The sequence below is a fragment of the Saimiri boliviensis genome, chromosome 7, assembly GCF_048565385.1.
Source record: "Saimiri boliviensis isolate mSaiBol1 chromosome 7, mSaiBol1.pri, whole genome shotgun sequence".
Taxonomy (NCBI): Eukaryota; Metazoa; Chordata; class Mammalia; order Primates; family Cebidae; genus Saimiri; species Saimiri boliviensis.
In genome coordinates, this window is record NC_133455.1 from 57273085 (window position 1) to 57288700 (window position 15616).

A 15616-nucleotide genomic window follows, 5' to 3' on the forward strand; every position below is an offset into this window, starting at 1 on the left:
ACTTGCTAGGTTCTCAATGTCCCAAAATAAACCCATCCATCACTACTCCACTCTTCCCAGAAATGGAGCATGAAATATTCTATTTCTGTTATGCTACTGGCATTGACAAAATAGAATTTTACTTTCATTTTTTCTCTTCCCTTAAAACACTTATGTGCATATCTAAACTACACACATTAACCACAATTATCTTAATTGAGGAAAGGGAAATTTGACTCTTCACTGTCTGTTTCAGGTACTGTGTTAGGCAATTTACCTGTCTTATTTCATGTGATTGCCAAAACATCTCTGTGAGTACATTTATTACAACTGACAAAAATGGATCAGAGAAGAACTGAATTGCTTAGTTAATAAGGTTTTTTATTTCACAGCAAGTTAGTAGGGAGTAGAACCACTGTTATGCATGTTATTTGTTTCCTTATTACATAAGCACAGTAGGTAGCACAGAGTAGGTATTCAAAAAATAAGTATTCATTAAATAAAGACTTCATGCTAATAGTGACACAGGTGGAATGGAGAGGAAAGATGCAGGAGATGAGGTGTGGTATATGCATTTTTTTACGTCCCTCCCAGTGAGAGGTATAGTCCATGGCATCTCTCTTCCTATCTGAGTGTGTTCTGTGACTGCTTTGACTAACAGGATAAAGTAGAAATGAAACCTCACGCATTTCTGCACTCAGACCTTAAGAATTTGCTAGATTTTACTTCTTGTCTCTTGAAAAGTGACATCACATCAGCAGTCTGACTACCCTGAGACCTCCATGCTATGAGGAAATCCAAAACAGCCATGTGAAATGTGAAGATGATCTTTTTTTAAAGAAAACAATACTGATTAACTGTCAGTTGTTTTGACATCCAAGTCTAGACACTAGTTATGAACGTAAAGAAACCATTCTGGACATTCCAGGCCCAGCAGATGCCACATGGAAGAGTACTGAGTCCAAGACTCATGGTTTTCCCCCATATCCTGACAACTGAACTACCCTGGCTGAAGCCCAGACATCACAGCACAAAGACAAGCCATCTTCACTGAATCCTGACAAAATTCTTGACCCACGTAATTGTAAGCCTAATAAAGTGGATTTTTAAAAAAAAAAATGTAACTAAGCTTTGAAACTTTTTTTACACAGCAATAACTAACCAGAACAATGGGATTTCAATATAGGCTGGAACAAGATTAATCAGCTCGCCCCTGGCTGCCCCCAGCCCAACTTTGTGGATAATGAGAAACAAACATAAGGATATCATCCATGTAAAATGGGAAAAGTGGAGGAGAAAAACTTCCCTATTCTTTTTCCTCTCTACTTAAAAAAGGAAAGGAAAAGGCTGAATGTTAAGGAAGTAAGATATGCATTTTTTAACTTGTGACTGGCCAATGACTTCTGTTAGATTATGAATATTAACTTCTTAGATGAGAATTTCTATTTAAAAAAAAAATAGACAAATCATACCAGAAGAGTCTACTGAGAACAGTTAGCCATTATCTAGTCTGTTTTTTTAACTGTTTCTTCTTCAGTATCATGGTTGTACCTGTCTGAACCACTGTGGCATCTGAAGCTCCTGGTGCCCTTGTCTCTAGTGTTTCAGGGTAAAAGATTCAGTTGGGGGTCAAACCAAGAGTGAGAATAGAAAATATTTTCATGGGTTTGGATGACAGCATGTAATAGGTGATCTGGAGTCAGACAAACTTGAGTTCAAATCCCCATGGTGTGACCTTTGGGCAAATTTCTGATCTCGGTATTCTATCTGCTGAGAAAGGGTAACCTAAATTCACCAAGAAACTGTTAAGATTAAATAAGATAGCCTATGGAGAAGCCCAACACATGAGTTGCTTAATCACTGTTTTCTTATACTGAATAATGAAGCATCACAGAGTGGGCCAGACTACGTCTACTAAAAAGAGAAACTCAATGAAGACTCTAAAATGACTAGGGAAAGGATCTGCTCTGAGTCACTTAACCGTGAAAGTTGATAAAGTTACATAGATTTGCCTGAAGGACTGCAGAGCCATTTTCTGAGGTGATGCACAGCGGTTTTGATTAGTGAGCAGGAACTCAATGCAGACACAAGGTTCTTCCATATCCATTTAAATGTCAGTGTGCACAGCAGGATGTTAGCAAGAGATGTGTTTCCTCTTCTCTTTATAAATACAATTGAACACCAATAATTTCACTTAATATTTAAGTTACGTAGTCTTGTCCCACATATTTACTGGTTTAATGTTCCCCTCTCTTCCTTGAGAAGTATTTTTACTAAATTGTTATGAATAATTTTGGGATCTTAAAACATTTTTCTGTAGATTATAAACAAGATTGATAACTTCTGTTGCAGTTAGTTCTATTTGACTGCAAGGGACAGACACACATATTATTTTAAATGATGGAAACTTACTTCAGTGATCAGTAAGAAAGGCAGGGATTCAAGAAATGTGAAAGATTTAAAGGGAGCGGTCTAATAGAGACTGAAACTAGACCCAGAGCTAAGATCTTGGAACCAGGACTTTTTTCCTTTTTTATGCCTTTGGCTTAGGAATTGTTTTTCCAATCTGCTTCTCTTCCTCTAAGTAGTTACTTCCCTATTACTCTTGACTGCCACATCTTCAATATGGTATCTACAGGGACAGTCTACTGCCATTACCTGTTTCCTTAGAACCTCAAATTATCTATATCTTCTATTCTATCTCTGCCATTCTCAAGGCATTCTTTGGATGTCAGCCAAAACTTTCAATCTTTTACTTTTCTAAAGAGCATTAATATGATTTACTTATTATATTGCTATTGTAGAGGTCAACCTTTAAGGCTGGGCAGGTGACAAGGTAAGAGCCCAAGAAATGGTTACCCTTCAGTCACGAACTGTAACATAGAGAAGTGGTTTGGATTAATTTTTCTTAAAAGGGTCTGTTAATTATGACAGGTACCACAATTTGGCATATTTTACACAGTCTGAAATTTTTAAGGATATTCTTATCTACTTATGAAGAATTATAATTAACTCCTCATTTGTTATGATTCTTCTAGCCACCATATATACCAAAAAAGCTTTCCTTATCTTCTCATTCCAAGGCTAGGTTTTCCTTAGGTCTAACAGAGCTCTTATTCAGTGGCCCTGTGATAGCCTAGGTGTCTCTTCCTTTGGACTACAGTTCAAATGAGGACATAATTATGATATAATTATCACCAAATCCTCAAAGTGTATTTTGGTCACATGGAAAGCAGTGTGTACATTTTTCTTTTTATCTTAAAGGAGGAAGATAAAACATGTATAGTCTTCTATAGAATTTCTTATGCTTTGAAATCTCAAGTCATTATCTGCCACAGTCCAAGAAACAGTATTACGCATTATCAATAGGGCGTATATTCTTTAAGATCTGTACTGAATGACTGTAATATAAATGGCTAATTGTTGAATGATTATTTAAAGGTAATTGATACACTTTCATATTTTTAGAACATTTATTCTATTATTTTTAAATGTGGAACTTTTCAGTACTGGCTGGTTCTGTCATTTCTCCTAACAAAATATTCGACAAAAAAAAGTTTCTTCAAGCTGGCATGCTTTCCCCAGTTCAAAAATGTTCCAGTGACATTTTAGGCTAATTTTATTTTTACCAGTGAAAAAAACTGTCTTTTTCACTGAGCAAGTTTTATTGCCATGGAAGATTAACTGGGGGGTGTCAAAAATAAGAAAACATGTCAGATATTTTGTACTCTTTCTGTCAGTGGGTCATTCATTTAGTCAGTCATTCACCAAGTTAGCTCATTCTTGTAGAAACAGTAGAATCCTAATTTACATTTTTCATATATTTAAATGAACTAATTACTGAGAGAACAGCCAGAGACTATAAAACTCAGCCTGATATAACAGCAAATGTAGAGGCAAAACATGACACCTCTTCTTTGTTTAAAATTGTCTGAGGTTCTTGATATGAGTATCCAAGATGCATTGGAACTACTCGCGAAAAACAGAACTTTTACCTGGTGCCAAAGACGGATACTTGTTGCTCTACTATACTTGATACTGCCATTTGTGGGAACTCTCTGCTATGGATGATATCTTCAATCTGATTAGAATATTCATGAAAGGGAACTCTGCTACTCAAAGTGCAAATAAATAGAGAAATAAGGTCTACTAGAAAACATAAATAGCACTTTTATTTATGTCTAAGTTTTTAAGAATAATATATTTCCCTGTTGAAGCTGTTGGAAAAATAACATATTATTGACATAACACAAAGTGTTCCTGTCATGCTGATAATCATATCATAAGTACAGAGAACCTGTTTTCCCAATAGGGAAGGGACTTGAATTCTAATTCCTATCATAGAGGCATGGCCAGGCTCTGACATCACTAAGCTGGGCTCCCAGGGGGAGCAAGAGGTAGTTAGGTGCTTCTTGCTTAGAAGAAGCACCAGACCTTGACTACCTTCTTTCAGTCTGTCATTTTCTTGCTTTCACACTCCTTTCTCTAGCATCTTTACATCATGGAAATAATAATTGAGTCAACATATTCTTTAAGAATATTGAAAAGGAACAAATTCAAAGGATGTTATCCAAAGGAGAGACTGATTCCTCTGTTCTACTCTATGCTATGTCATGCATTACTACTGAATTGCCGGGCTCTATGGCTAAGGAGCCTTAATGAAAATCAAATATTCTAAAATTTGTTTCTTAGCTGTGATAACGACATGTTAAGAATGGGTATATTTTCTTATTAAACCAGTGAAATCCTAATCTTTGCTTTGTGGTTCTCACTACCTCGAGCCATTTCTCTAGTGGATGTAGATCTCCAGGAAGATATTACTTAGAAAAATTATATTTTTTAAAAACTATAGTATACGTAAGATAAATAGGTTAATGGCAATGATAATAATAACAATAGCATCTTTTATGTACTTAACGTGTGCTTGCGGATACTGTTCTGAGTACTTTTATAAGAAACAACACAGTTTTAGGTGGAGAAACGAAGGCACAGAGCAGTTATATAACTTATTGGGGCCAAGATGAAGGTAAGGAAGGTGAAGCACTTAAATCTAGTACAAAAACTTCCATGAAACCCAAAGTGACCTATAAGTTCAGTGCAATCCCTAAAAAATCCCAGTATCATTTTTGGGCAGAAATAGAAAGAGCAATTCTAAAATTTCTATGGAGCCAGAAAAGACCCTCTATACTCAAAAATGTTTTCCAAAAAACAAAGCAGGGATATCACACCAATTGATATCAAAATCAACTAGAAAGCTATTATAATCAAAACAACATGGTAGTGGCACAAAAACAGATACATAGACAAATAGAAAAGAATAGAGAACCCAGAAGTAAATCCACATTCTATAGTCAACTGATCTCTGATAAAGTGCCAACAACACACAATGGGGAAAGAACAGTTTCTTTAATATTCTAATGGTGGTGGGTAATCTAGATAACCACATACAACAGGATGAAACTCACCCTATATAAAAAAGATCAATTTAAAAATGTAAGACCTAAAATTATAAAAATTCTAGACAAAAATGTAGAGGAAAATCTCCATGATTTTGGTCTTGGCAAAGATTTACTGAATATGTTCATAAAAGCACAGACAACAAAAGGGAAATTAAAACAACGGGGTTATATCAAACTAAAGAGCTTCTGTGCAGCAAAGGAAACAATCAACAACCTATTAATGAGATAACCTGTATAACAGGGGAAAGTATTTGTACACCATTGTATTAGTTTGCATTGCTCTAAAGAAATATCTGAGACTGGGTAATTTATAAAGAAAGGGGATTTAGCCGGCCCACAGTTCTGCAAGCTTTATAGGAAGTCTGGTACTGGTATCTGCTTGGCCTCTGGGGAGTCCTCAGGAAGCATACAATCATGGTGGAAGGCAAAGGAGCAGGAACAACAAAAGGCAGTAGCAAGTGAGAGAAAGAGTGGTCAGGAGCTGTTGCACACTTTTAAATGACTAGATCTCATCTGAACTCAAAGCTAGAGCTCACTTATCACCAAAAGGATAGCCCAAGACATTCATAAGAGATCCTGCCCAATGATCCAAATACCTGCCACCAGGGTCCAACTCCAACATTGGGGATTACATTTCAATGATATTTGGATGGGGACAAATATTCTAATGATATCAATCATATATCTGATAAAGGGTTAATATAAAAAATATATAAGGAACCCAAATAACCCAATAGCAAGAAAACAAACTGATTAAAAAATTGGCACAGAACCTGAATAAATATTTTTCAAAAGAAGAGAATCAAAAGGCCAATAGTTTATGAAAAAATGTTCCATATCGCTAATCATCAGGGGAATGCAAATTAAAACCATAATGAGATACCACTTCACACCTGTGAGAATAGCATTTATTAAAATACAAAAGTATTGGCAAGAATGTAGAGATAGGGGAACCCTTGCACCACTGTGGGAATGTATATTAGTTCAGCCATTATGAAAAGTAGTATGGAGGTTTTTCATAAATTAAAAATAGAACTACCACATAATCCAGCAATTTCACTTCTGGGTATATAACCCAAGAAAATGAAATCAGTTATGTCACAGAGGTATCTACAGCCTCATGTTCATTGCAGAATTATTTATAATAGCAAATTGTTATTAATTCATAGCCAAGATATGGCAAGTAACTAAATATCTCTTTATGAATTAATGGATAAAGAAAATGGGATGTGTACAAACAATGGAATAGATTCAGCATTAGAACAAATTGAATCTTGCTATTTGAGATACTATGGATGGATCTGGAGGACATTATGCTAAATAAAATGAGCTAGGCACAGAAAAAAATACTCTATGATCTCACTTTTACGTAGAATATGAAAAAGTTGAGCTCAAAAGAGTAGGGTATGGTTACCAGGGGCTAGGGGCAAAGAGGGATTGGTCAAAATACACAAAGATTCAGTTAAACAAAATGATTAAGTTCTGGACATTTATTTTGTTGTAGAGCAGAGTGACTATAGTTAATAATAATGTGCTACATACTTGAAAAGTGCTAAGAAAGTAGTTTTTAAATGTTCTAACCACAGAAATCATGTTTATAAGGTGAAGAATATGTTATTTGCTTTGATGTAACTATTCCATTAGGTATACATGTACGAAAAAACCATGTTGTACCCCATAAATATATACAATGAAAATAATTTTAAAATAAATAAGTTAATTTTTTAGGAGCGGTGCCAAAAACTCAGTAATCAAGGTAAATAATATTTAATGCAATGAATTTTAAAAATTAAAATAAAAAAAAATCCATGAGATGTCAAAATTTTAAATATGGGCAGGTTGCTGTTATTTATTTGTCTTATGACCCAGTATTATTGTGCAAATGGAACAGCTGTTTTTAATCAACTCTGTTTCTGGGTCTACACAGCCACCATGACTCCCTGCTGGGTGTGTTTATGAGGGTTCACAATGATGTGAAAACAGATTTGGCAATTCAGAGATATATATTCACCATGTATATTTGTAGGTATATAACACATATGTACATTTATTATATATAGATGAATATTATATGTGGGGATATACATAGTGTATACAGGCATATTTGTTTTTATTGTGCTTTGCTTTAATTCGCCATGCACATATTGCATATTTAACAAATTGAAGGTTTTTGACAACCATAACTCAAACAAGTTCATAGGTCTTTGAGACACATTTTGGTAATTCTTGCAATATTCCAAACTTTCATTACTATTATATCTGTTATGGTAATTTGTGATCAGTGATTTTGGTGTTACTATTGTAATAGTTTTGTGGCACCACAAAACATGCCCATATAAGACAGCAAACTTAATTGATAAATGTTGTGTGTGTTCTGATTGCTCACAGACTGGATATTGCTCCATGTCTTTCCTTAATTTCAGGTTTCCCTGTGACACAACAATATTGAATTAGGCTAGCTGATCATACAACAGTATAGTGACCATGGAAATCAGAATCCACTAAGGAATGTGTAACAACTCAACTGAATACTCAACTACCCCTGAAAATGGATGCTGAGAAGTTGAGCCAATATGCAGCCATTGCTAGCAGAGGGACTAGAGCAGGAACGGCGGAACAGTGCCCAGATCTCCCAAGCCTAAAGACGCTATACCAAGATGAGTAGAAGGGTCACTGCAGTGACACTTAATAGAACATGGACCTGAGTAGAACCACTGCAGGTGCAAATCTTGGTGGTAGCAGCAAATATTAAAATAACAATTTTTTTAAAAAGGGGCAATTAATAATTCTATAATTGACTCTAAGTGTTCAAGTGAAAGGAAGAGCCACAAGGCTTTCACTTTAAATCAAAAGCTAGAAATGACTAAACTTAGTGAGGAAGGCATGTTGAAAGTCAGGATGGGTTGAAAGTTAGGCCTCTTGTCAAAAGCAGCCAAGTTGTGAATGCAAAGGGAAAATTCTTGTTGGAAAGTAAAAGTGCTACTCCAGGACAGGTGTGGTGGCTCATGCCTGTAATCCCACAGTTTTGGGAGGCTGAGGTGAGGAAATTGCTTGAGGCCAGGATTTTGAGAACAACTTGGGCAACATAGTGAGGACTTATTTAAAAAAAAAAAAAAAAAAAAAAAAACAAGCATGGTGCTGCATGTATGTATTCCCAGCTGACTGGGAGACTGAGGCAGAAAATCACTTGAACCCAGGAGTTCAAGGTTGCCGTGAGCTATGATTGTGTCACTGCACTGCAGTCCTCTGCCCAGGACACAGCACAGGTGCACATCAGCACTCTGGGGCCTATGTCCTGGCCAGAAGCATCTGTTCCTTCCTGCTCCCATGCAGGGTGGGGCAGGGCGTCTTTAAGAACTCCGGAGTCACCTGTCTCATCGGCTCGCAGCAAGTGCCTCTGAGTGTCTATGATGTCTCCATCACCAAGGCCTGGGCCTACCCATCTTGGTCCCTGGGACCTGTGCCCAGACACCAAGGCCCACTCTGGCCAAACTGGGAAGGAGCCGCCGTGTCTCTTCCACGTGCCCCGTCTCCCTGCTTTGTTCTCCCCTCCCTTCCCTGGCCTGCTGCCCTGGCCAGGAGCTAAGTGCCTTTTTGTGTGCAACCACTTACCCTTTCTCTGAAAAACCTGTTCTCAGGAAGAACCTGATAAACTCATTCACTCTCAGGTGCAACTGACTGATGAGACCTTAAAAGTGATTTCCTCTCTAGAGGCCTTGCTTTCTAGCAGAGATCATTTTTCTCCAAAGGAAAAAAAAAATGTACACGGCCATGTGGTGCACAGATTCCTACCTGATTTTGGAGTCCGAGATGACCAATTCCAGGTGCACGAGGTGGCGCTCGGTTCCCTGGATCAGCTTCCGGTTGGTGGTGACTGCAGCCAGGAACGGATTCTTGGCATCAAAGGGGGTCTTTTGGTTCTCGTGGCTCTTCAGCTGGCCAGTCTCCCCCATGTACATCTTGGCCATGTCTCTGTCACTGTGGACCACAAGCTCATACTGGCGAATTCCTCGCCAGTAGCTTCCACCCCAAACGCTCGCACACGGCTGGCCAGAAATGCTCTCGCCAGGTGATGAAGTCCTCCTCCAAGTTCCCATCGTCGTTGCCCAAGCACAGCTCAAAGACGTGCTGGGAGCCCAGCTGCTCCAGCCGCTTGTCCACGTACTTGCTCATGGCATTGAAGTGCTCATAGGTCTTGTTCCCAAGACCAAACACCTCGAACTTGACCCCAGAGAGATCCACGTTCGTTTCCTGGAACCAATCGTAGAAGTCCTGGGCATTGTCGGTGGGGTCCTCCTCGCCGTAGGTGGCCATGCAGAAAACGTACAAGGAGTAGCAGCCGCGCTCCTCGCTCTCTAAGCGAGAACTTGGCATGACGGTCACCCAGTCCAACATGGAGATAGACCAGAAGTACCAGCAGGACAAGGTGCCAGGAGGACCAAACAACAAAGTCGCCCCTGCCTCCGGGTATGCCTGCAGGACTGGGAATCAAGATCCTGCTGCCTCTGTTCCCACGGTCTCTAGCAACTCGTTTCCCTCGGGCGGTGCCGCCCTGAGCAGCAGCAGAGCCGGTTCTTCTGCTGCAGCTACCACCGGTGCCGCCATTTTCACCGCCGATGAGAACCCGGGGCTGCCCGTCATGGCTGTTCCGGCGAAGAGGCATTCTGACCTCCAGGCCTGCTGCAGTCCTCACGAAGACCTTGGATGTGAGGTGCCTGAGAGGGGCAGCCAGGCTGCTGTGGAGCCACCCCCAAAGGCCACTGGCCATGCCGACACACCCTGCCGGGACCAAGAGCCCCTGGAAGAACCGTCGTAGGAAGCAGCCCTGCCGCGACCAGGCTGCCTGGGCTCAGAAGCCTCCAAGGAAGCGTCTGTTACCTAGGCTTTTGCCGCCATCTTCTCCAGGGTCCCAGCCCAGCAGCCGTCGCCGTTCCCAGGCTTCTACTTCGAGTCAGGCAACCCAGCTAGGCCCCGCACTCCTAAGCCTTGCCTCTGAGACAAAGCCTGCTAGCCAAAGCCGCATCCCCCGCCAGCTTCTCTTCTCCACAGACGTGCATCTGGCCCAGGCCCTGTCTTCCGAGCTGCACCGCCCCGCCAGGCCTTGTTTTTCCACCAGGTGCCATTCATCTAGACCTTACTCTCCTAAGCCCTGAATCTGCACCAAACGCTGCTCATGGGGGCCGTACATCTGTGCCAGACCCTGCTCGCCAAGGCCGTGTATCTGCGCCTGACCCTGCTCGCCAAGGCCGTGCACCTGTGCCAAGCCCTGCTCCCCACGGCTGTGCATCTGCGCAAAGCCCTAATCACTGCAGCCACGCTTTCTGCAGAGTTGCTTCCGGGTCAGACCCTGCCCTCCGAGGCCGCACATCCGGGCCAAGCCCTCCACCAGGACGTGCCCTTCGCGGCCGCACAGCAAGGTCAACTCCTGCTCGTCGCAGCACCAGCATGACGCCAGGCACTGGCCTCCGGAGCAGGAGCCGGAGCCGGAGCCGTTCCACCCAGCGAAGTTCAGCCCTTCTCAGCTGCTGCGCTCTGTCTGGGCCGGCTAATGAGAATCCTTCCTGTGGGGCTGGCTTACGAAGGCTTGCCTTTGAGAGCAGCTCAGGCCCTCCTGATCCTTAAGTGCCAAGCAGTCCTTCCCCACCTGTTTGGCATGCAGTCTGTATGCGTGCCTCCTCACCCTCACCCCCTGGGAGGTACTTCCTTCCCATCCCTCTGCAGTGGGATGAGAGCTCCTCCTCCTCCTCCCCCTCCCCAAGTAGGTCTCTTGGCACAAGTCCCTCCTCCTCCACTGCTAAGATTTCTGGGCAGAGTTCCTTTTCCTCTTCCCCTGAGTTTTTGGGCTTGAGATCTATCTCCACTCCTAGCCCGGCTAGCCTTAGGCGTGCCTTGATACCAGAGTTTTATGCTCCAAGCCCTTTCCCCCAAGAAGAGCAGAAGAGCAGGCAGAAATAGCACAGCTAATCCCCCAGCACCACCTTAGCTGTGACCTTCTGCGAGCATCCTCTAAGACTCACAGAAGGAATCAACATCTACCCACTTTGTGAATGGCCTGCCTGCCCTGTGGTTACCTGCGAGGTCTCCCAAAGTTCTAGCCAGTAACCAACATTCTGCGTAGTTGTGAAATCTCCCCTCCCCATGACTCCACCACCACCTAGCACTTAACTTGCCCTTGGCCTTTGATTCTGGCCCACCTTCTTCCTCAAGTGTTTGCTTTTGCCCTGGAGCTGAGATTTCTGTTTTCCAAGTTGCTTTCTGTTACGAAATGTTTTAATTAGCAAAGTGTTGATTTTGTTTTAAAAATATATATTTAAAAAAAAAAGATGCTAACACAACAGCTATTCTGTAGCCCACAGTTATGGAGTAATTTTGACTTTCAAGAATCATTTTTAAAATACATTTATTAAGGCTGTAACTGCTACAGTGATTCCTCTGATGGATCTGGGCAAAGTAAGTTGAAAACCTTTGGGGAAAAAATTTCCATTTTAGATGACATTCAGAAAAATTGTCATTTATGGGAGGAGGTCAAAATATTACTCCTATGGAGTTTGGAAGAAGTTGATTCCAGCCCTCATGGATGACTTCAAAAGGTTCAATACTTCAGTGGAAGAAGTCACTGCAGATGTGGTGGAAATAGCAAGAACACTTGTCTGTTGAACACGGTCATTTTCGATGGCCACCTACTTCTTCAGCATCTAGGAGGAAAAGCAAGCAGGGCACTGACATGAGAGAGCATTTCACATCCGTTGTGGGTGGGAGCAAGGGGAGGGCAGGAGACAGCAAGTCCCCAAACATTCTGCTGTTGATCCAGGACCTATGACAGCAGCAGTGAACACTACATTCAAGAATAACAGATAGAGGAACTGAGGATTTAATCAGAAACCTGGAGAGGCCATATCCATATATGTGGATGTAAACAAACCTATTGCATTTCCAGTTGCATAAAAGTACAGCACATACAGTCATGTACAGTATATCGTATTTGATAATAGTGGCTATAATACCACTTTATGTATTTACTGTATTCCACTTTTTATCATTAGGTTAGAGTATACATCTATTTACTTAAAAAATTTAGCTATAAAACAGCCTCAGGCTATCCTTCAGGAGGTATTCTAGAAGATGGCACTGTTATCATAGGAGATGAGCTCCATGAGTATTACTGTTTCTGAAGACCTTTCAGTGGGACACAGTATGGAGGTGGAAAATTATGATATTGATAGTTATCACCCTGTGTATGCCTATGCTAATGTGTATGTTGGTAACCTAATTTTTGACAAAAATGTTATAAAAATATTAAAAATTACCAAAACAGCTTTTATAATAAGGACATAAAGGAAGAAAATATTTTTATACTGCAGTATAATATTTGTGTTTTAAGCTAGTTATTACAAAAGTCAAAATATTAAACAACTTTGAAAAGTTTATAATGTAAAATAGTTACTGCAGGCTAGATTTAGTTTATTATTGAAGAAAGAAAAACGTAAACAAATTTAGTGTAACCTAAGTATACAGTGTTTATAAAGTCTTCAGTAGTGTACAGTCATGTCCTAGGCCTTTACATTCACTCAACACTCACTCACTGACTCAACCACAACTTCCAGGCCTGCAAGCTCTAGTCATGGTTAAGTACCCTGTAGTGCCTTTTTTAAAAAATATATTTTATAACATATTTAGTGAGCTTGTATTAACTTTTTAGTAAATACATTTAGTGAGCTTGTATTAACTTTCTCCACTTGGTTCAAAATAAACAAGGATATTTAGGTAAGTATGTATGGGAATACACATTTTTCCATTTGTCTTGACACTAATATGGTTTGGTAGGGCGTCATGCCTAAGGTTACACAGCCTGTTATTTGCAGAACCAGGACTTAAACCCAGGTGGTCTGGCATCACAGAGTTCATTTAGACTTCTGTATTGTCTCTCTATTTATGATAAATGTACATAGTTTGCATAAGAACACAAATTGCGTTGCAATATATCTCAATCTGCAAGTTAAAAAAAAAAACAATGAATTGGCTAGTGTTTACAGAATTACTGATAATTCAAAACATCTTTGCAGATGTTGGTTACTTGCATGTCCTTTATTGAAATGTAGCAACTCATATGCTCTTCCTTCTCTCCTGGTACTAGTATATGCCCCCAAATTCAATTTCACCAGTTAAGAATTTGTTTCAATATGGAGGAAATGTATATTTTAAATATTAAAAGAGCAACTATTAACTGGACATTTTTAATGTTTAGCTTATGAAACCAAAAATATTCCACCTCATATAAGTAATCATACTACTATATTTATGGCAATTTTTTTCAAAGAAATACACCTCTATATAATATATGAAATATATGGGTTGATATTCATTTTAAGGGATTTATTAAACAAAATAAGTACTGGGTAAAAATGCATATTATAGGGCATTATTAATTTACCTTGATGTGACCATTTCTAGAATTGCCTCTACAATGTAGAGTAGTTGGAAAATTTGTTTCTTATACAATTATTATACAATTTAGAGTTATTTCTATTCTTGAAAGGGTCCTTTTCTTTTCCCTTCTTTAATTAGTGATGGTTTATTGTATTAATGCTTTTAGTGGTTTATGGGTAGATTCTATTGTTAGCATAATTTGAAAATTAAATACCAGTAAAGCTGAACAAGTTCCTGCAGATAAAGATATTTTTCCTTTTCTAATTTTCAATGTTTAAATAAGTCCCCACCATAAACCTCAAATTTTTACAAAGTTGGACACATATTTATATATGTAAAAATGTTTAATTTTCATTTTATATTGATTGAACATTTTATAGTATATGTACTTTTAGAATTTTATTAATTGTGGCATTCTGAGATTTTTCTCTTTTAGTAATTTAGTTCATGCAAAGAGCAATTTTACATAAATTTATGTAATGATAGCATAGGGAGGAACTTCTGTAACTCACTGATACTCCTGTTCACTAGTTTTAGAAAAAACTAGGTTTGGAAAGCTGAGAGTCAGGCATCATGATTATGAATACTGGTATGTATAGTTGGGCCTGGGTTTTATCTTAATGACATTCTGACCTGAAAATTATCTATTCTTTCATCTAGTAGAGGATTTAGAGTAATTGTACCTGCATTGAATCAGTTGAGTTGCACTTTCATTTTTGCCAATAGCTATTTTATATACTATTAAACATATTATGTCCCCTTTTGTCTTTAATTGTATTATTTGTTGGTTTATTTAATAATCTGTCAAAAGAATCAATATTTGAAACTGACAAACCTTATTTATGCAAGTGACAGGATGCTTCTTGCATCCTGTCATTTGCAAATGATTTTTCCTGATATAATCCTATTTCTGTACTTCTGATTGTACTGGATGGTTGAGTATGTACAGAATTGATGCAATTATTCTAACATATCCAATCTTTCTCTGTTTTAACCCCTTTCGGCATTTACATGCATATCTTCACTCTCTGGCAATGCACAAGCTTGTTTTCACACCTTCCAGTCTTTGTTGCTTTCCACCTTGTCTCTTACTTCAAGCTGAATGAAACTTTCCAAATAGGCTTATGAATGAAGGCTTTTCCAAATACAGTGCAATCATCTGACCTGTTTCATATACAGGCCTTTTTTTTCCCCCCTTCACAACATTTCTTGCATTAATTTGTGGATGTCTTAATAAAGAGATACTTACATGCCATGCCCAAACAGTTATTTTTTCTTCTGATTTACAGAAGACACACACTGTTGAATATGATTTAGTTACTTTATTTTTCAACTTCTCCTGTGCTGCTTTCTTTAAATTGGACAGCTTGGTTTTTTTTTTCTTTCTTTTTTTAAATGTGGTCTATGATTCTTTCACACCTCTGTGATTTTATTTGCACCATTTCCTCCTTCTAAACTTGAGATTCTTCTGGCATGCCTCCTACAATGTTCATTAATCATTTCCAGACCTGTTCTTCATTGCTAGGCTCAGATGACTCGATGATATTGCCCATTAGACTTAAGCTTTTCCTTCCATGGATGCTCTGGCACTTTTATTGGCATTCTTTAAATCCCATCATGCATAAATATTCTTTATCTTCCTGGTCTCTCTCTCTACAAGAAAATACAAAAAGATACCTGTTGGGAAAAGCAGCAAAGGAGAATCGACTTTCAGAGTGCCTACATGAATTGGTTATGAATAACACATAAAC

The 15616-nt window shown here is 39.2% G+C and overlaps 1 pseudogene; it reads left to right on the plus strand.

Annotated features, from left to right (window-relative positions):
• The first annotated feature begins 9694 nt into the window (after positions 1 to 9694).
• LOC101036850 (EZH inhibitory protein-like) lies at positions 9695 to 11393 on the plus strand (annotated as a pseudogene).
• Positions 11394 to 15616: the final 4223 nt, after the last annotated feature.